This window comes from Delphinapterus leucas, chromosome 14, assembly GCF_059928025.1.
Source record: "Delphinapterus leucas isolate spDelLeu-1000000601 "Yukka" chromosome 14, BTC_Dleu_Yukka2, whole genome shotgun sequence".
In the NCBI taxonomy this organism is placed as follows: Eukaryota; Metazoa; Chordata; class Mammalia; order Artiodactyla; family Monodontidae; genus Delphinapterus; species Delphinapterus leucas.
In genome coordinates this window covers 85,016,856-85,037,979 of record NC_143142.1, presented here as the reverse complement: position 1 = coordinate 85,037,979, position 21,124 = coordinate 85,016,856, and the positions used below count along the sequence as shown (strand labels likewise).

Sequence of the window (21,124 nt, the reverse complement as noted above, 5' to 3'; positions counted from 1 at the left end):
CTTCTGTATTGATTTCAAATGTCGAGTACTTCTTCCCTGAAGTGCGCTTTAAGCTATGCAGAAGTTATTTTTATTTAGCAGGGACCAGAAGGAGAAATGGACAAAGAAATGCCGTTTGATTTGTTGAAGTCATGGGATTCTAGTACATTTTATTTGTAATTCTATCAACGTTGCTATAATGTAATAAAATACTTAAAAACCTGAAATTTAGGTCATGGTAATACGAACGCTACCGTTAAATTCAGATGTAACTAGACTATGGGGCCTGCAATAAAAATTATCTGATCTTTTATTTACATACAACCTACACCGCAGTGGTCCTCTGTTGCCCCCGGTTCCTGTGCTTTTCCAATGCATATTGATTTCTTGCCTTCGATTAGGGCACAAGAAATTGCAGTTGTCATGGAATAAGATACTAAGTGGTATTTCATAAAGGTTTATAAACCCCATCTGCCCATTTTTCAAGAACAAGATATGTTCTTTCTGTAATAAGATTCTGTTGGCCACTGTTCCACAACTAAATTGCTAATTTGTCTCGATTTTTCCTTCTGCGTAAATGGAGTGAACGGTCATGCAGGAGGGATTTGTTTTTGCGGCAGCTCTCTGAAGTGGCCAAGCTGATGCTTCTATTCACGACGTGCTCTCTGCGCTCCTGAAACAGGCCAGCGTGAGCTGGAGGCTCTTCTCTTCTCTCTTGCACGAGGAGATAATTATGGGACATTTATAACTATCTTTTAAAGTGATTCTCAAAGCTTTCTGTAGGAGAAAGTCCCCAGATGGCAAAACTTTGTTGCATGGGGTGGGGGTGGGGGCAAAAATGGAACTCCTTCCACACCGGAATTAGGAAAAGGTTAAAAGTTTCATTCTGGAGGCAGAGAGCAGGTGAAGTAATCGCACGGGTTTATGTCACCATTGCATTTATTCCACAAGGGTGTCGTTACATTAAGAATTATAACCATGCACCTTAATCACTGTGATTTATGTTAAAAACCTTATCGCAGCGGGGAGCATCACGCCATGTGTGTGGCGTGTCCGCCCACCAATCCGTGGGTGGCTGGACCGTGGAGGGAACTGTCCCCCTTGATGTTCTGTGCGGGCTTGAAACCTGGCCCCGTGACAGCAGTTGGCATACGGCTCCTTGAACAGACTACTGAGGGTTGCCTTCAAGCCTATGAAATTTGAGAAAGGGCAGAGGAACGTGAGTGTTTTGACTCCCCACGGGCTCTGGGGTTCAGCCGTGTGGGTTCTCCTTGAACCCCAGAGCCCGTGGGACCTTTCTGTTGCAAGGTCTTGCTCATACCTCCCAGCACTCATCCTAAACCCGAGGGGAAAGCTTTTTCCCCTTACAGCAACGACCAGTGACCCTAAGAAGGAAACCCAGCAAACATTTATTGTGCACCTACTCAGCGCGAGGCGCTGCCCTGGGTGCTGAGGCACTGCCTTGGGGGCTGCAGATGCAAAGCTGAAGAGGTACCGCACTGACTGCTAAAGCCAGTTGTAGAGCCGCCTGGCCTAGGGTCGGGCTTGGTGGGCGGGAGCTGGGAAGACAAATACCGGTTGATTTTTGTTGTGTAAGATTGAGGTTGTCGGGTCGGGAGAAGAGCATAAAAAAGGGCCTGAAGGGAGGAAAGAAAATGGAAAAGAAAGTATGAAAAAGATGTGAAAGAAATCCCCAGCAGTTTTTTATTCAGTATTCAGCAGACCTGATTTTCACATGGAGGAGGGAGCTCGTTTTTCCAAATGCTCAGCATCAATGAAAGGTTCTGAACAAGAGTGTGAAAAGGGAAAGTGGAGGCCAGGGAGAGGGTGAGGCAGAGGGAGTCAGAGGGGAGAAACGGAGATGGGGGGGCGGGGCGGTGGGATGGGGGCTCAGAGAGCAGGGAGGGCAGGGGGAAGTGGTATGAGGGGCAGGCTGCACCCCTGAGTCCAGGGGTTCTTCTCCTTTTCCCTCAGTGGAGTCAAATATACTATCCTTGTTACAGTGTCTCTCACTTACAGGCCTTTTGGGGTGTAATCTTATCATTTTGATGTTTGTCAGTGATCTCGGCAGTTCCCGTTTTCAGTCCGTGCCGGTGCCTGGGTAGCTTATGCATCGCCAGCTGGTACCCGCTAGGCAGGAGGTGTTTCCAGGTGCCGTCAGTAATGCTGTGTGTTGTTAGGGGCGATGCGTGTGGCTGAGTCCTGGACAACAGGCTGTGATGGTGTTGCCCGGCAGCTCAGGTGGGCAGAGTTTATCGAAATAACATCGAAAGAGTTTGTACATTATACAGCTCGTTGTTATTAATTTTTCTAAATTAATATGTTACAGGACCCAGTTTAGTTGATTTCACACATGACAACCCATAATGTTTTCCCTTTGTAAATGACCCTAGGTGTGTATTCTTCCTGCCGTCCTGTATAAATAGAGTGAAACATGTTTTTGTGCAAAAGTCTAACAGCAAGCACTTGTCGTCTCAGTGGGGCTGGAAGGGATATTTATGGGTCATGGTTTAGGAGGCCTCGTGCGTCGCGGCCTGGCCTGGAGGGTACCGGCCCACGCAGGACCGTCTGAGCTCATACCTGGCTCTGACACGCATTGGCTCTGTGACCTGGGGCAGGTTTCTTAAACTCGCTTAGTTGTCGAAGTCTGTCCCTACCCCTAAAAGGAGCAGTGGATTCCAGAGTTGATCACCGTGGGCCACGGGGCCTCTCGGTGCAGTGTGAGGGCTGGCGTGAGCCGGGAGGTTAATTCTTACCCTGTCTATCTAGGAGGGGTGAAAGCAGACCAGCGCCCCCCTCCGTGGAAGCGGCTGTTGCCTTAGATTTCACTTAATAACTGTCATGCTCTGATCCAAGTCAGGGAAGACTGGAGGCAGTGGCTGAACTGAACCCGGGAAGGTGATGAAGGACAACAGAAAACGTGTGTGTGTTGCGGTCGTGGATGGGGTGTGTAGGGAGTGGGGGGGTGCGGAGTGGGGTCAGGGACGGGGTGGGTGGAGGATGGGCTGGGGGGCAAGGTGTCTGAGTTCCCCAGGAGGTGAGGTTCTCCTCTGAGTAGCACGACCCCTACTCTAGGTTGGTTTTGTTAGGCTTACAGGCTTAAATCTCTAAATATTTTTTAAAAGGAGGGGTGTCTGGAAGGAGAAGGTGTGTCCCTCACCCTTCCAGCTCTCCTCTGCTCACCTCCTCGCGTCCGCCCACTGGCAGCTCTCAGGTGTGTCCTGATATGCTGATGCTTCACTGCAGGTATTGGTAAAGTGCATTTTGGGATCCAGTAGGTCCGGGTGGGCCCAGAGCTAACACACCTCTCACCAGCTCCCAGGGGATCACACTTGGAGTAGTGAGGCCCTAATTCGAGGGAGTGGCTCTGTTTACAAAAGGGTAGCTTACTGTGCCCTGAACTTAGGTTCTGGACAATCCTGGGTCTTGTCCCCTCTGTGCTTCCGGCCTCAGGCACAGACTGGACGTGGCCTTGGGGCCAGACTCCACCTCCCGTCCTCCCCCTTTCCACTGTTTCTGCACAGACGTGGAGCTGCTAGGTGGGCACAGGGAACGTTTTGGAACAGTTTGTGCCCCGGAACGTGGCGATGGGGACTATGGGGATGGAGGAGGCAGATCCCTCACCCACTGCCTTGTGTCTAAGCCACACCCTCCAAGTTGGCACTAGTGCTTCCTTTTTACGCTGTGCGCTGTGCAGTACTTTCTGACAGTTTAGCTTCCTAATGAAATTTGGGAGCGGAAGTGCTTATCCTGGTTTCCAGGTTTCTCCAGGAATGTTGGGGAAGGAGATTTTGCCCCCTTGCATAATTCTTCAACTATTTCTCTTGATGGGTGGGGAATTAATGTAATTAAATGATTAAAGCAGTAGATAGGCTAATGAAGAACACAATGTCTTAATAAATATTCATCAAACTCAGATTCCTTAATAATCATGCTAATGATTTTCAATAACCTTCAGGTTAGGGATTCTGTCTTACATACTGAATATCCCCAGTGCCTGATTTTGTGTCTTTAGTAGCTGTTCAATAACTATTTTGTGACTTCAGTTACTCGTGTAGGCAGCAAAATTGATCTGATGTTACCCTCAGGCCATGTGATCCTTGGGCTGAGACGTAATGCTGAAACCTCAGGTTTTCTGCCTTTGCTGGGACTGGGGTCCTCGGGGAACTGCAGTCTCAGATGAGACCGTCTGCTCTGATGCTGGTCGTCAGAAAATCTCCGCCCTGGAGTCTGTGTTGGGTGGTCTTATGTGTCACGGCAGCCGGGCTAGGGTACTTGTGGTTTAATCCGACACTAACCCGGCTGCTGCTGGGAAGGTATTTTGTAGATGGTGGTTAACACCTAGGGTCCGCTGACGCTAAGTGAAGCAGATGACCCTTTGCTATCTTACGGTCGCTTCAGAGTAACCTGAGGTTGCCTGCAGAGAAGGTGGCTTTCGGTCCCAAGACTGCAGCACAGCTGCTGCCCGAGGGTCCAGTCTGCAGGTCTGCCCGATGGATTTTGGACTTATTAGTCCCCACAAATAACCGAGCCAGTTCCTTCAAATCACTTGTACACATGCTGTCTCCCGTCGGTGCTGATTCCCTGGGGACCCTGGTGGCGCAGTGTCCCCACTTCCCGTCCCCAGTGCTTGTCGCCCCCATTGCAGTCTCCACTCAGACGCGTCCCTCCTGAGAGCTTGTCCGAGCCCCAGAACTGCCCTTCTCGGCCAGAGTCACCCAGGAGGGTCTCAGGGGGTTGTTAGGTTAGGTTCGAGCCGGGGTTCGCACCGTCTAGCTCACGGCTGAGTCAGGGGAGACTTGTTAAAATGCCCTCGCTGGGCTCCACCGCAGAATTGCTGATTCAGAGCGCCTGCAGCGGGGCCCCGGAGCCTGCACTGCCGGCAGGTTCTTGGATGCAGCCGAGCCTGCTGCTCCTGGGACCCCACTTCGAGAACCGGTCTCCAGGCAGCCCCTCACGGCTGACGTCGTCACCAGAGCGTCAGGAACCAAAGCAGAGGCGAGGTTACGCAGAGCTCCCGACTCCGGGAGAGGGCTCTTTCCTAATTCAAGTGTGGAGTGAGCCAGGTCGGGGGTCACGGTCAAGAAGATTGGGGGTTGAGGGAGCAGTGGGGAGTCCCAGCGAGAAACGGTCCTAAGAAGGGCTCAGAAAGAGAAGCAGAGGCTGGGTAAGATGACTTGCACCCTGGCTGGTTTTCTGGGACAGTGTCCCAGAAGCTTCACGCTGGTCTAGCTCATAAAAGACTCACTCGCTAAGTGCTCGTTGAATAAACATAATGTCCCTCTTGAAAGCCACGAATGGATATCCGATCCTGTGTAATGGTGCTTGGTCAGGACAGGAAGACTCTTCCTTCTCTATCTGCCCTGAGTCCACCAGGGCACAATCGACATTTGTAGGTTTCTCCCTGAGAAACTGCCACTAGCAGAAGGAATCTAAGAGGAATGCATGTGTGCGTTCAATTCATTCATTTATTAATCCATTCATGAAACCCTCACTAAGCTCCTAGCACATGGGGGTGTTAGTCTGTGTACCTGGGGATACCTCAGACCCTCCCTGCTTTCAAGATGCACACAGCCTAGCCAGGGCCTCTCTTGGGAACTGTGACCTCCAAGGAGCCAAGGCGTCTCCTGCTGCCAGGAGGGCCCGGCCTGACTAGGGAAGATGCGGCCGGTAGGGTAGAGGAGCCAGAAGGGAACGTTCCGGGAGCTCGATACCAGGAGCTCAGTGCTGTTTCCTCGGTGGTCCCGTGATGGGCAGAGCACGCCGCTCTCTGAGCAGGCAATCGTGCATTTTCTACACGGCGAGAATCCGTGTGTCCTGGGTCCCGCGGAGTGGAGTTCTCCAAAGAAATCAATGAGCGATGAAAGTAAAAACGTCCGGTGTGGCCCAAGCATGGTGCGGCAGGACAGAGGTCCTCCCTGTATAAAATTTGCCGGGGGGAAGCGGGGGTAGAGGTAGGTGTGGATTTAGCCACTGGTAGTGACAAACACCGGCTGCAACTCTCAGTGTGCCAGCATATCTTGTGCCCACAAACTCCCTCTCCCCCTCCTTCCCCTAGAAACATTAACAAAGATAATTTTCTGGGAAAGTATTTCCTGAGAGTTCTGAATTGTAAATCAAGGCCACCAGGTAGATAATTGTGTTCTTCCTGTCCCACTGGTGCAGTGTGCAGTCTGACATTGCACAGTAATGAGAGGAGAAACCCCAGTGGAGCTAATAATGTGCCCCCTTAGAAAGTCCAGTGGAGGACAGGGCCCAGTGCCGAGAAATACAGAAGGAACCAGAGCTGTGATAGAGTGAGGAGAGCTGCTTCTATTCAGGCTCCTTCCCAAGTCATTGAATCCAACACAACCAGTGTTTACTGAGTACGGAGCGGGTACAGATTATTACCTGCCTCTTTACAGCATTTACTCTGCCGCAGCCTGTAATAAAATTGGCCTACGGCTCAACAGTAAATTCCCTGTTTTCACCCTCCAACGTCTATTTAACTTGAAGATAGGCCGAAATCATCAGAGCTCAAATGAAAGTTCTCGGACAGCTTTCAGTGAGCAAATCGAAACTCCCCCTGAATTAAAAACGGGCTCGTAACTCTGTTCTCCACCTGCTGAACTGGAATCTCAGAGACGTTGTTCCGTGTGAAAGGAAGCCAGTGACGGGATCCTGGGGTCGGGAGTCTGGTATGTATAACAGCCAGCTGCAGGTGGCGTGGATGCTGCCGCGTCATCCTCCCCCTTCTCCTTCGCAACCGAAGCATTGGAACTCGAAAGGAAGACGTTGGCCGTGTGGATGAGGGAGCCAGGATGCAGCTGAGGACGTTCCATTTTAGGAAGCTGAGAGCATCGTGGCTGCACTGCGGCTGGCTGCAGTGTTCCCAGCTACCACCTGCGCACCGACGAGGGAGTGAAGGGTGTTGTGTCCTGGCTCTGACTCTGTGGCCCACCTGCAGAGTGACCTCGAGGATGGCACTTACAGGTGGATGCTAAGCAAGAGAGCGTGCTCACGAAGCCCGCAGACAGGGCACGTTGAGCTGGTGAGGCCTCACCCTTCATCAAAGGAGAGGAGCTACTGGGATGCACTGATGTCGTCTGTCACCTGGTAGGGAGTCAACAAATGTGCGATCCAAGTGAGTTGGTAGAAGCAAATGCAACTACGTGGCTTTTCCTGACTTGACTCAAACAATTAAATCTCTGGTATATCCGTTGGAAAAGCGGTGCTTTGATTATGGGACGAGGCAAGTTATTTTTAGAGACAAATGAATACTGGAAATTGTGTCCAAATCTCTGCTCCCAGCACATTTTATGGTCGTGTGTGTCCAGAGAAGCTAATAGCTTTGTTTTGGGGGAACGTAGCTCTTGTGAAATTCCTCAGCCGGTGCCAGTCTCTGGAAGAGGTACATGACTAGGATGCAGTCCACTCCTCATGGTAACCTGGGAGCCTTACAGGTCATAAATCACCACTCCAGACACCACAGCCGATGGTCATGGAGACAGTGAAACGGTGTCTTCAGGACCGAGAATGAGGACACGGGGGCGATGAGCTTCCCTTTCCGCACAGGAGCCAGCGCAGCCCTGGGACAGTGCAGACACACAGGTGAATCTGTTTCCTTTGATAGTCATCCCTGTACCTGCATCGTTTTTATTTTAAAAGGTGTCATGGGACATCCATTTTCACGTACAGAAGTACATTTTAAACAAATCTGATTTGTGAAATGTTAGATTGTGAACTAGACACATTAGTGTGAGATTTTTTGACTGGTGAGGTGCTTTTTCGCATATGAAAGAATTCCCAGAGGCCTGACTTTTTTCCTCCTAAATTTGAAATAGACTTTTTTAGATTCTTATTGATTATAAAAGTAATACATGCTGTTTGTAAGAAATTTTTTTTTCTATTACTTTTTTTTTTGTTACAGAGTATTTCTTTTTTTTAAATTTATTTTATTATTGGCTGCATTGGGTCTTCATTGCTGCGTGTGGGCTTTGTCTCTAGTTGTGGTGAGCGGGCGCTACTCTTCGTTGCAGTGTGCAGGCTTCTCTTGTTGTGGAGCACAGGTTCTAGGCATGTGGGCTTCAGTAGCAGTGGCTCGTGGGCTCAGTAGCTGTGGCTCGCGGGCTCTAGAGCACAGGCTCAGTAGTTGTCGCGCACGGGCTTAGTTGCTCCGCGGCATGTGGGATCTTTCCGGACCAGGGCTCGAACCCACATCCCCTGCATTGGCAGGCAGATTCTTAACCACTGCGCCACCAGGGAAGCCCTGTAAGAAATTTTAGAAGTACAAAACAAAGTACATACAGGAAAATAAAAATCAGCCTCAAAGAGTGATGAAAAGAGGACAAAAGTACCAATATGACAGAAACTTAAAAATATGATAACATTACGAGCTAGTGTATTTCAATGGAAAACAAAGAAAATTAATAATTTTTTAGAAAGGTACAGCAAAAATTGATTCCATAAGAAATGGAACATGTGAGTCAAATATAATCATTAAAAAATTCAATTAATAACCAAACCCCCATATGTAAAAAAACCCCACCAAGTTCAAAGTATTTAAAGTTGAGTTTTCACTTTATATTCAAGGACCAGATAATACCAATATTGGTCAACTGTTCTGGAGATGTGAAAACAGAGACTGCTGTCCAGTTCATCCTTAAAACAATTAAAAATTGTAAATTGTAGCACATATATAAAAATTGCATGTGGGAAAAATACCCAGATTGATGGATCACTATAATTCAAAACCATGACTGACCGTCACCCAGTATTACCACAGCTCTCCTCAGGCACCTTTCCCATCAAAACGCCTTCTCTTTTCCCTAAGGTAACCGCTGTCCTGACTTCTAGGTTGTCACATCCTTAGTTTTCCTCATATTTTACTAATCGAAGTATGCATTCCTAAATGCTTTAGTTTTGTCCATTGGTGAACTTTGTGTAAGGGTTTTTTGGATGGAGGTCCAAGGTAGTGCAGTAGGACTGGAAAAAGAGGGGAAAAAAATGAATAAGAATTAGAAAGAAGTAATCAAACTGTTATTTACAAATGATATGATTTTCTACATCAAAACCCCAAACTAGCCCACGGGGAAATTATTAAAATTAGAGACTTCATCAAGACTTCTGGATAAAATATCTACCTGTAAAAATCAATTTAATTCCTTTTAAAAATCAACAATCAGAAAGTTTAATTATATAATATATTATTGTAATTGCCAAGAAATTCACTCAAAACAAAACAGACTCTCTGGTACTTGGGAAAAAACCCAACAAAGGATATACAAGACCTTTATGAAAAACCTTACAACTCTGTCAAAAGACATCAACAGAAACGTTAAGTAAATATAGAGTTACCATTTTTATAGATGGAAAGACCGACTCTTAACAGTGTCAGTTCCCAATAAATTAATCTGCAAATTTAATACCATTGCAATCTAAGTGCAAAAAATGTTTTACACTTGATAAGCTAATTATTATAAAAAGCCATATAGAAAACTACAAGACTAAGAATGGAGAAGACAGTTCTCAAGAAGAAGGTAGCTGGAGATGCTTTCAAGACTTACCTTGTAGCTACAGTGATCAAAACAGTGTGAAAATTAGCTGAAGGGTACAACATTGCTTTATAAACACACAAAACTGAGAACGCAGAAGAAAAATAGTATACAGTGGAAACAATTTATGGCAAGGTAGCCTCACAAACCAGAAGGAGATGATGGACTCTTCAGTAAGTGGTGCTGGGGCAATTGGAAGCCCATGTGCAAAAAACTAAAAGTAAAATTAGACACTCTACACAAAACTACGTCCTAGGTAGACGAAAGCCATAAGCAGAATTTCAAATTTGCAGTGAAAACATCGGAGAATATCTAACCTCAGTGTAGGGATGGTTTTTAAATAAAAAAGGCGTAAAAAATACAAGCCATAGAAGAAAATGAGGATTCAGTCGACTGTATGTAAACAAAACTTCCAGTCATAAACAAATGAAAGGACAAACCACAGACTGAGAGAGATTTGTAAAACATGTAACTGATAAATATATTAAAGTATTTATTGAGTATAAATATATTTAAGTATATTTAAGTAAATATACTTAAATATATTTAATTATATCTAATATATTAAAACTCCTTCAAAGCAGTAAGCTGAAGACCAGAGACTTGATAGAAATTGACAAAGGATATAGACAGACAAGCCACAGGGGAGGGACTGTGGATCCACACTGAACACACGAACAGTGATCCACAGCATCAGAGAAGTTCAGATTAAACCCGAGTGAGAACCGGTTCACACTCTTCAGTTGGCAGAAATGAAAAGATCTGACAATTCCAAGTATTGGTGAGAATGTGGAGACTAGAAACTCATATGCTCTGCTGGTGGGCTTGATGCTACCACTTTGGAAAATAATTTTGCGTCTCTAATAAGTTTAAATTTTGCACGCTCTACAATCTAGCAATTCCGTTTCTCAGTATATATCGGTGGGAGATTTGTGCACACGTGCACAAGGAGAGATGTTTAATATTTATGATGCTGTTGTTTGTGATGGCAAGAAATTGGAGAAATCCTGTATGTTCATCAGCCGGAAACTGAACAAAATATTGAGGTATATTCATAAAATTTAACACAATACAGCAGTTAAAATGAATGAACCGGAGCTACATGCATGAACATGAACATATCTCAAAGACATAGCATGACAGTGTGATACAATTTATATAAAATTTTAAAACCTTCAAAACCAGCTTGCATATACTTTATGGAAACATGCATTCATAGAAAATTCATTTAAGGCATTAAAAACATGCATGAGAATGATAAACTTCAAATAAGTGCTTAAATTTGGGTAGAGAGAGATGAAAGAGGGTTGAGGGACTGAGAATACTTAACAAAATAAAGTGATATTTATCACGGCAAAATATTAAGAAGTGACCAAGTGACTATGCTTGAAATATTTCATATGACAGTTAAAACTGTCATCAATATGTATCATCATATCTTCATCCATATCTATCTATCTATCTATCATCCATCATCTATCTATATTAGATTTTAAGATCTCTAGTGTTTCTTAGTAAGGACATACCATATTTCACACTTATATTAATTAAATAGTGATTTCCTGATTGTATTTTAATGTATATAAAGTTTGGGTTTATTTAAATTTTAGAAACCTTTGCAATATATAAATGTACATATACCTGTAATCTCGTTTACTGCATCAGTGGGCAGTTCTCAAGAACACTGTGAAAGAACAAAAGTGCATGGAAGTCTCTTCCTCTGACCTTCATACAATCCTCTCCTCCCCCAGCCCGCCCATGCCAGTCCCTCACACCTGGAGGTCTGAACAGAGGATATCGTGAACATAAATGAAACCTCAAATAGAACAAATGGATTGAGGAAGTGTCTGTGGTCTGAGTTTCAAGATATAAATTTTTCAGGCCAACAGGACAATAATGAGATTGCTTTGATGTCTTTTCATTTGAACATGAGATTACCACACCTTAGACTACACTAGGTCCCTTATTCTTTGATTTGAAGAAATGACTCTGTGTAGCTTTAGAATGGATGCAAAACAGGCGTAATCTCTGCTGTGAGAAAGTGACCAGTGGTGCATGGCTGGGCCCTTAGATCTCCTACTCGGAGCTCTGCTGTCACTTCCAGATGTATCTGGGAAGAACTACAAAATCTCATAAGGCAAGTATTGCCCTGAGTCACCCCGGGGCCCATCATTACTATGTACCAATTTGCAGCGTCGTTTCAGGTGGTGAACAAATCAGTGGGCTTGTTGTGAGCGCCACCCCGGGGCACACTTCCCGCTGCTCTCTTGTTAGAGATGCACTTCAAGGGCAGTCACATCAACTTGGGGATCTCGAAACGAGGTCTGAAAATAGGACTATGCTACCTTGCAGTAGAAAGATGGAACTTTGGTTAAAAATATTGGAAAACATCGGACCTAATATCTGCTCCTGGCTTTCTAAAGCTCCCAAGGTTCCCTCTGTGTTCACCCGCAGTTCCTCCTGCCAGTGCGGCATAAGCTGATACTAGAAGTGGGGCGTCGCCCCCCACCCCGCAGGTAGAGTCGTTCACCACGTCTGTTTCTGGGTGCAGCTGTTGGATGAAGGAGGGTGCTGAAGGAGAAGGCAGGTGACATACTGAGCAGCTTCTTTCCCCTGGAGCACGGGGAAAGCACAGTGCCTGGCGCACAGTAAATGCCTGATAAAATGTAATTTACGTAATGAACAAAGGAATGGAAATCCATTATTAGTTTGCGGCCGTAGCCGGACTCAGTTTACCGGCTAGCACGTGTGTGGCTGTTACGTCTGAACATACAGCGGCCTGTTTTACCAGCTTGGCAGATTTCTTTAACACTCTTGTGCTTAGGGTACGTCAAGGAGATGATTGCTCTTTAACACTGGAAAAGCAAATAGATGTCTTGGATAGTGAAGGACAGTCCCGAGTCTTTGTACTCCTAGCTTTATTATCCTATGTCTCCATTTTATTCTTTGGCTTGGCCTATTGGTTCTGACCGTTGTTTGCTCAATGTGAATCAGAAGGCCCTAAAGCCCCTGGAAAGAATAAATGCAAGGATGCCTCCAGTGGGCAGGTGCTTTGGAGAAGATAAAAGCATTTTATAAATGAAAGGTGGTGGCCTTATAAATTTGCTCGCATGTTTTATCAGGAAAGACAGGAAATGGAGAATCTCCATCATTTGCTTTTTGTTGCCAAGGCCCGCAAGGTGGTCAGTGTGACGAAGAGAAGGGCAGTAGGGGCCTCTGCTGGGCCGGGCGCAGAGAGTGATCCGCTGAGCTGGGCCTAAGGAGGGCGCGAGAGGGGAAGATTCCCACCAAAGCTACAAATCCAGGAGCTTTAGACCCTGAGGGAAAGCGTTGTTAGCCCCGCCTTTGCACTTTGGCTGTGAGCATATTAAAGTCACTTTAACAATCTGTGTCTCTTAGAGAAACTGTACTTTATAAACTGTGACGTTTGGAGAATAAAGCGGAAGGCATAGCACTTGGGAGCCTCAGCAAATCAGATTCAAATCATAACCTTGTTACCGGGATGGGCTCCGGGTGCCATCACGCTTCTCCCATGTGTACCTAGTGAATGGAGACTCACCATCACAGTGACCTCCTAGGTACCGACCTGGCCCCGCCTGCATGCTTTCCTCTTGCAGAGGAAACTTAGAAAATCTGAATGGATGTGGGGCTGCTCAGGGGGAACTAAGACTTCCCGTGACCTGCCACCTCTCCACTGTTGGACCAAGGGCTTCACACACTCAGATGAGCATGTGTATACGTTTCTGTGAAGGAGGAGGGCATGAGTGTACTTTTAAACTCTTACTTTGGCTTTTTCAGTTACGTTAGAATGGCAGCTAACGGCACTGTGTTTTATAAACAACACAAGCTGCTATGTGCAGCGCTGGAAGCTCTGGATGTCCCGGCGTTGTCTGTACTGTGTGACGTGGATGTGACAGCTGGTCTGCTTGTGCCTGTGGGGTACTCCTCCAGCCCCCCGGTCTCAAGGGACCACGAGGGTGACACTGCACTGATGTGACTAACTCACACAATTGCCTAGTTTAGCTGTGCTCTGTAATCAGTACCCTGGGAATTTTAGGAGGCAGATTTTCATGAGACTACGTTTCTTAAAATACGTGTCATGACTGCTATTTATATGGGGGTGTTTAGAGTGGTCTGCCTGTCATATTTGGTACAATACTTCCTGTTTCTTCTTAGGAGACAAGATAAGAAAGTGAAAGTATGGAGACCTCTACTGTGCTAATGAAGGAAAAGAGAAAATTATGACAAGTGGTCAGGAGAACTGTGTGTGTGTGTTTAATAGAAAAATGCGTTGTCACCTTTAGGGAAGAGAAGAGAATGTATAAACGTTTTGAGAAACAAAGAGAGCACGATACAATTGAAAAGGTTGCCTAGTCTCCTCACCAAATATTTTCTCCTTAAGTTTATAGGAAAGTTTTTTAAATTAATTTTTTTAGGTAACTTTATTTTGATGTAGTGATCTGAATAGAACAGAAGGAAGAAAAAGTTATAGAGATCAGATAATTTTTAAAACAGGAGTGTCTGTCGCTTTCGGGAGATATCAACAGTTGTCTTTCAAGTTTGGCTTTCGTTTGTTTGTCAGTGACCTTTGGCATGGAGGCAGCTAGTACAATGGCTAAGAGCATTGATTTTGGCGTCTGATCGCCTCAGCTTCCATTCTGCCCTCTGCCACCCATTAATTGAGTAACCTTGTATATGTGATTTAATTCTCTGAGTCTCACTTTTGTCCTTGGTAAAGTGTCATCTGGATAATACAGGATTGCGGTATTAAATGAGATGGGGCACCTGGCCCACAGTAAATGCTCAACTAACACAGTTATCATTTCTCTGTGTTTGTACTGAGAAGTGCATTCTAAAGCACGCACTTTCTTCGGGGCATAGACTCTCTCACCACACGGGCAAGACGCAATCCAACACCTCCTCACAGTCTGCACTCTGCAACATCTGATGCAGAAGAAACCCACAATCGGAAGTAATCCAATATTTGGGTAGTTAATTGAAAAAAATCAGTTAATCGGGGGAATCTTAAGGAAATGATGCCGGATACTCTCGATACTTTATTTTGATTTAGAGCCTGAGTGCAGACTTTCATTTGCAGTCCTGAGGTAGCACCAGTGTATTCTCTGAGTACAGGTTCCAATTCTGTGTCCTCCTTCGTGCATAAACCACAGCATAGTTCATCAGCTATGCTTTTTTAGTTTTGATCTCTTTAAAGTGGATTGAGATCTTAAAGACACTTGCAAAGGAATCTAAGTTCAGCATCCCTCAACAAGCAATAATTTTTGTTTTTATTTGCAGAGAGTTAGGTTAACCTCATTCCTCAGGTGATAACGGATTTTTAATGGTCAGTGCAAGCTCCTGTCTGTGTTTTACTCTAAGGTGTAACTCTGTCACCCATGTTACGTCGTGTTGTATTATGAAACCATTACCTTTCATCACCGATTGTCACCCCCCCCATAGATTCTTGTCTTTGTTGATTATCCTTAAATACACATTCATCCTTGTCAAATAGATGGTGATTTTTGTGTTTTTAGTTCACCTAAATGGTGTAGATGCAGAAATCTCATTCTTACTATTTTTCTCCTCACTTTTTTCTTTTTCTTGGTCATCTGTTCATGCTACCGAATGTAAACCTAGTTTGCGGCTTTTAACTAGAGTGTCATGGTCCGTGGTATGTATTTTCCCACGTATTTCTTATTCATTCCTTATTTATAGACAGCACGTCAGTTATCTCATGTTATAAAACAAAATACCCCCAAAGTTTGTGCCTCAACTATTTTACTTGCTCATGATCCTGTGGGACGGCAGGAGGCGAGCTCAGCAGTCCTCCTGGTCTTGCCTAAGGTTCCCTGTGGGGCTGTGGTCACCTGGTTGCTCCCCTGGGGCCCAGTGACCTAAGGCAGCCTCCCTGCCATGCTGACTATCTCCTGGGCTACATGTCCCAGCACCTGGCAGGACGTGCAAACCCTGATGCTACTTTTAGAGTCTTGGGTTTGTTATTGCCAGGAAGTATTAGCATGATAATTGTGTAGTGGAATCACCAGAGTCAAAAACTTAGAATTTTCTGTAAAAGAGAACTTCAAAATTACATTTTTTTTTGTTATTGAAAATAGCTCATAATTATACCCAGCACGTAATTTTCTGAATTGTCACAAACTGATCACTCTTGGTAAGAAGAAATTATTCTTACTTTCAGAACTTCTGTGATGACTGTTTATTACCAGACTCCATAAGGGGTGATGAATGTATCTATATAAGACTTGTTATAAATATAACATCAGCAGTTGAAATAGAAAGGTACGAAAAAGTTGGGGCTGGCTTCATCTTTACTTGCTGGACCATTTGTTTATTCCCCAAACTCATCCACTCAGCAGACATTTACTGAATACTCTTTTGTACCGGACTATAGGAAAAACATAGTTGAATAAAACAATTTGTTCTCCCAAGGAAATAATAGTCCAGATGGAAGATGTGAGCTGTCCCTAAAAAATGATAATACCAGGCAAAGCCAGAAGAATGCCATAAGGGATTTTTGGACCACGTGCTACGAGACTCGGAGGGGCAAATGTTTTCTTCTGGCTATGAAGGAAGGGGCTAATATGTATGAAGAAGGTAATGTTAAACAAAGACCAGTCATCTGGATCTTAAAAGACGGACTCTGTACTGATTGGTAAAGATGAAGGTCAGAGGAAAGGAAGAAGGGACTTCTGGGCGGGGCTGGAGTGACAAAGGCTGGGAGCTGAGGTGGCGGATGCTCACGAAGCAGAACGTGGGCAGCGCCTCCAAAGACGAGCAAAGTGGAAAAGTGTAGATGGGTTTAGACCAGGCTGCAGAGGGATGCCCATAGGTCACTTGGACTTGACTTTGTAGGAAAAGGGAAACCAGCACAGCTTTTTTCTTTTTTTTCTTTTTTTTAAGAAGATGTTGGGGGTAGGAGTTTATTAATTAATTTATTTATTTCGGCTGTGCTGGGTCTTCGTTTCTATGCGAGGGCTTTCTCTAGTTGTGGAAAGCGGGGGCCACTCTTGATCGCGGTGCGCGGGTCTCTCACTATCGCGGCCTCTCGTTGCGGAGCACAGGCTCCAGACGCGCAGGCTCAGTAGTTGTGGCTCACGGGCCCAGTTGCTCCGCGGCATGTGGGATCCTCCCAGACCGGGGCTCAAACCCGTGTCCCCTGCATTGGCAGGCGGATTCTCAACCACTGCGCCACCAGGGAAAACCCCCAACACAGCTTTTTAAGCAAGAGAATGATGTGATCAAAATTCTGTTTTAGAAAAATTAATTTGAGTGAATTCAGAGTTTGCTTAAAGCTCCTTTCTGAGGTGGGAGAAACTGAAACTGAGCTAAGAAGGTACTGGAAAAACGCAAAAGAGGGTTCTCACAGTGGGGAAGGTGGTCTAACTGAACGTAGCCCCCGCACCCGGGATGACCGCACTGCTTCCTTTCTGGTTCTCATCATTAGTGGTGACCATCTTGTTTGTTGACATGTTTATTCGTTTAAAGTTCGCTCCCCTCTTCCCCGCCTCCCCTGACTAGAATAGAAGCCCAGGGACCTTGTCTACATTGTTTGTCCTCGGTGCCTAGAACAATGCCACACACACAAAAGGCAGTCATTAATTATATTTTGAAAGGGTCAAGATTAATGGAATACAGAGGAAGGTTAGAAATGAGTGACTCTCAGTTTGATTTGATTTTCTCCAGGAAGAATGGGTTTTGGGACTGATATGGAGAAAGATATAATTCTGTGTAGAGTTGTACCATTTTCAAAGTACTTACACATATTTTATTTATACATACCTCCCAGTGGCCAAAAAGCCAATCTGAAAGGTAGCCATTTATTCATTTAACGTTTATTGAGCACTTGCTCTGTGCCGGTATTGTGCTGTGTGCTTACAATTGTGAGACAGTTCCTGCCCTTGAAGGTCTCACAGTCTGATGGAGAAAACCAAAATGCACAGGGAATTGTTACCTATCACATCAATTAGTCAGGGTTCTCCAGAGAAACAGAACCAATACGATGTGCACGTGTATAAAAAGAGATTTATTGTAGGGAATTAACTCACATTATTATGGAGGCTGAGATGTCCTAAGACCTGCCGTCTGCAAGCTCAATACCCAGGAAGAGCTGATGTTTCAGTTGGAGTCCAAAGGCAGGGGAAAAACCAAGGTTCCAGTTCAAAGGCAGTGTGTGGAGGGTCGGTCTTTTGTTCTGTACAGGCCTCCCGTAATTGGGTGAGGCCCACCCACACGGGGAGCACCAGCCAGTTTACTCAGTGTACTGTTTCCAGTGTTTGTCGTACCCAGAAACATCCTCACAACACACCCAGAATCATGCTTTACCAAATGTCTCTGCACCTGTGTTCCAGTCCAGTTAACACATAAAATTAGCCGTCACAGTGTCCACTGCTATTATAGAGAAATAAACCAAGTTCCACTCAAAGTAATTCCATCTCGGGCAGTTAGAGAGGGTTTCGAAGGGAGGTAAGAAGAGGAACAATTGATCATCTCTATTTTTAAAGGAGAAAGTAGAAATTCAGGGAGATTAAGTAATTTCCCATCACACGCAGACAGGAAGTGATAAAGCTAGGAGTTGATAAAGCCAAATTTTATACTTTTGCATTATCCAGAATAAGCAACTCAGAGAAAGAATTATATTTTAAGATAGTGAAAGAACATCCAATTAAAAAACTGATTTGTGATTCGGGCCATAGTTCAGTTATACCCGAAGCTGCCAAAGGGTCTTGGGAGGGCCACGTTAGAGCCACGGTGAGAGAGGCTTTCCCTTAGCCACCTGGTGCCCATCAGCACCATCCTGAGCTGGTGGTGAGACGGGCAGAAGTGGCCCAAGGCTTTGGTACTTGGGGTTTCACAGTCATCCTGGTTTTGAATGAGGTAGTGATGCAGCAGAGTCTCGTAGCCTCCAGTTATAGGAAGTGGGCCTCGGAGATGTTGGAAAGTGTCCCGAGCACTTGTGCCCCAAAGAAGCTTGTTTCTCTGGTGCTTCTGTTCGATGTTACATCTGTAGTCTGGTTTCCCTCGGCCTTTTTTTGCTCTTGTCCCCTCGTGACATTGGCAAGCCCGTGGCTTCTGGGTGTGAGATGTGTCCCCCCATCTGTATGGGCTTACATAGTCGGTTCCCAGCACAATCGCGCCGAGGTGGATTTTTAAAAAAATTCTAATTCAAACTCTGAAGGTAAAAAAATAATGCTGTACGTCCACTTGGGTCAGTGTCCGCTCTGGCACAATGCTGGGTGTCTCTGAGAGCCTCCCCCTAACGCAGGACGCGGGTGGGATTCTAAAGAAGGGGTGGGCTCAGCAGGAACTTCAGATGTCTTTCTACCGAAGTCCTACTTCCAACTTCCCTCCGTCTGGGACTCCAGTTTGCTTATCTCGTCAGTGACTGACTGTGTCCAGGCCTTTGTCACGTGCTCCCCCCAGGAACACAGCAACTATGACTCTTCTTCCCGGCCACTCCCAGGGTCCTCGAGAAACCACAACGACCTAAGGATGCTAAGTGCACCCTGCTTCAATACTGCTGAATTACAGAAGGGAAGAGTACATAACCTCCACTCCCCCTACATCTGCAGTCAGATCACTTTCAAGGCTGCTCTTGCCGTGGGTTTTCAACTGCCATCTGAAAGGAGCATTAGTCATCTTAATAATGTGAATTAATCATAAGCCCAGCCTGGTGGACAATATTGCAATCAAAACAACGGAGTCTGAAATGTTCCAGCCAAAATGAGAACATATGAACATAGCTTAACTCAGAAATATTGCAGCTGCAGTCAACAAACTTCCAATCAAAAGAGACTTACAAGCCATATCTAAGATTTTTTTGTCTGTTAAAAGTGCTTTTGTCACTAAAGGGATATCAGCAGTGTAATTTCAGATTCAAACAAGGAAGAGAATTACAGTAATTAAGGACATTCTGTGACCAGAACACTTCCAAGCAAATGATACAGTCGAAGTTGTATCTTTCTGAATCAATTGAATTCTGTCTTATGTATCAATTTTTGAAGAATGTAATTGTTATTAATAAGACATTAACAGGATATCAATTCCTTTGATGATAACTTGGTCTCCCCATAAAAGTGAGTTATTAGAATAGTTAGAAACTGCATCAGAACCCACGATCTAGAGATGATACAGTGTTTTCTCCTATTTCGGACATATTTGTTGCTTTTGAAAATGTGCCTCCTACTTTTTTTCCAACTTGTTTTAAATTATATGGGAGTCAAAAACTGCCCCTTTGTTCTTTTTGAAGATTTTACAACAACTTGCTTTCTTTGGAATGTCTGTGCAGCTTTAGAATTCTGTGTTCTCTTTACCCAATCATAGAGTTTAACAGAAAAAGAACAGAAACCAACACTGATCGTGTGCTAGGCACTGTGGAGATGCTTTCAAATCATGCAAGTATCTCAGGTATTTTTGAGAATTAGTTCCTATTACTAAAACTTCATAGCATAAAATAATGGTTTTCGAAGTTTAATCTGGTTGAAGTGTATTTTCCCAATTAATGGTTTGTCAAGAAGTGGTTTGCAGTTTCCTATAAACATAGGTAGCAAGTATAAGTGGCAGGTACAAACGCTGTAGAAACGTGGGCATCCATCCACGTGATTTTAAATCAATGGATTGTGAAAGTCTTCTGTCAGAAAAACTGATTATGACTCTTTAGGCCCTGCTATAAAATTATCCCTGTCATCCGTGTAGTAAAGGATTCTTTGCATCACGCGTTTCTCCTCGTGGAGTCGCCTGTTTGCCCTTGGCTGTCAGATGACCTTGTGTACGACACTGTCGCATGGGTGGGGCAGCAGAGTGCGGTGAACGTGGGCGTCTCACCCTCACGAAGAAAGTTCTAACCCTCTACTAATGAAGGGCAAACTGAAACAACAACCAGAGACCATTTCTCATCCACCAATCAAAAGAGCCTAATTTGAAAAGCACGTGGCATCGTTAGCTCACAGGTGTGGAGACCAGCATCTTTGTCCACAGCTGGAGGCAGAGGAATTGGGGCAATTTTTGTTCAAGGTAATTTGACCAGAGCCATCAAAAATGTTTAACCCTTGGAGGCTCTAATTACATGTCCAGAGGATGTGGTGAAATATTTGTGCACAGATTTGTATATAGGAACGCTCACTAGATGGCAGGTGTAGTGTGACAATGTGGAACTAACTACCCACTTGCCCAGAATCATCCCGTGAAGTAGGATGTGGCCACACGAGGAGACCTCCATTTTCAGTGGAGCCACTGAAAATGTCACAGCAGAGAAGAATATGGATAATTAGTGAAAATGAAAAGTGCTTCTGAGAGACACGAGCAGACTATAGCACAGCTCCTGCATGTGCACAAAGGCACACACTCGTGGGTACGGGGAACACGTGTGAGGGTGACGTCTTGGCCGTCTGTTGCTGTGTGACAATCCACAAAAATGCGGCAGCTTTGAACGACCACGACTTGTTATTTCCCATGGTTCTGCAGCTTGGGCAGACTTAGCTGTGTCTGGGGTGGGGTCCCTCACTGGACTGTGTCCAGCTGGGGGTTGGGTCCCAGAAGCCTTCACCCTCCTCCACGTGGCCTCTCCATGTGGCTGGCTGAGGCTCCTCAACATGTAG

The 21,124-nt window shown here is 45.2% G+C and overlaps 1 protein-coding gene across 7 annotated transcripts in view; it reads left to right on the top strand.

Moving 5' to 3' along the window:
- Positions 1-21,124, top strand: part of FBXO15 (F-box protein 15) — a 210,535-nt gene that overhangs the window by 48,522 nt on the left and 140,889 nt on the right. For 4 of the 7 annotated variants that reach the window (XM_089895321.1, XM_089895319.1, XM_022559991.2 and 1 more), the window contains one exon: positions 1-21,124. This exon is cut by the window's left edge and continues 8,328 nt beyond it. The exons of the other annotated variants lie outside the window; for them this stretch is intronic. The gene's annotated coding sequence lies outside the window, so the exon portion shown is untranslated. 7 annotated transcript variants of the gene reach the window in all.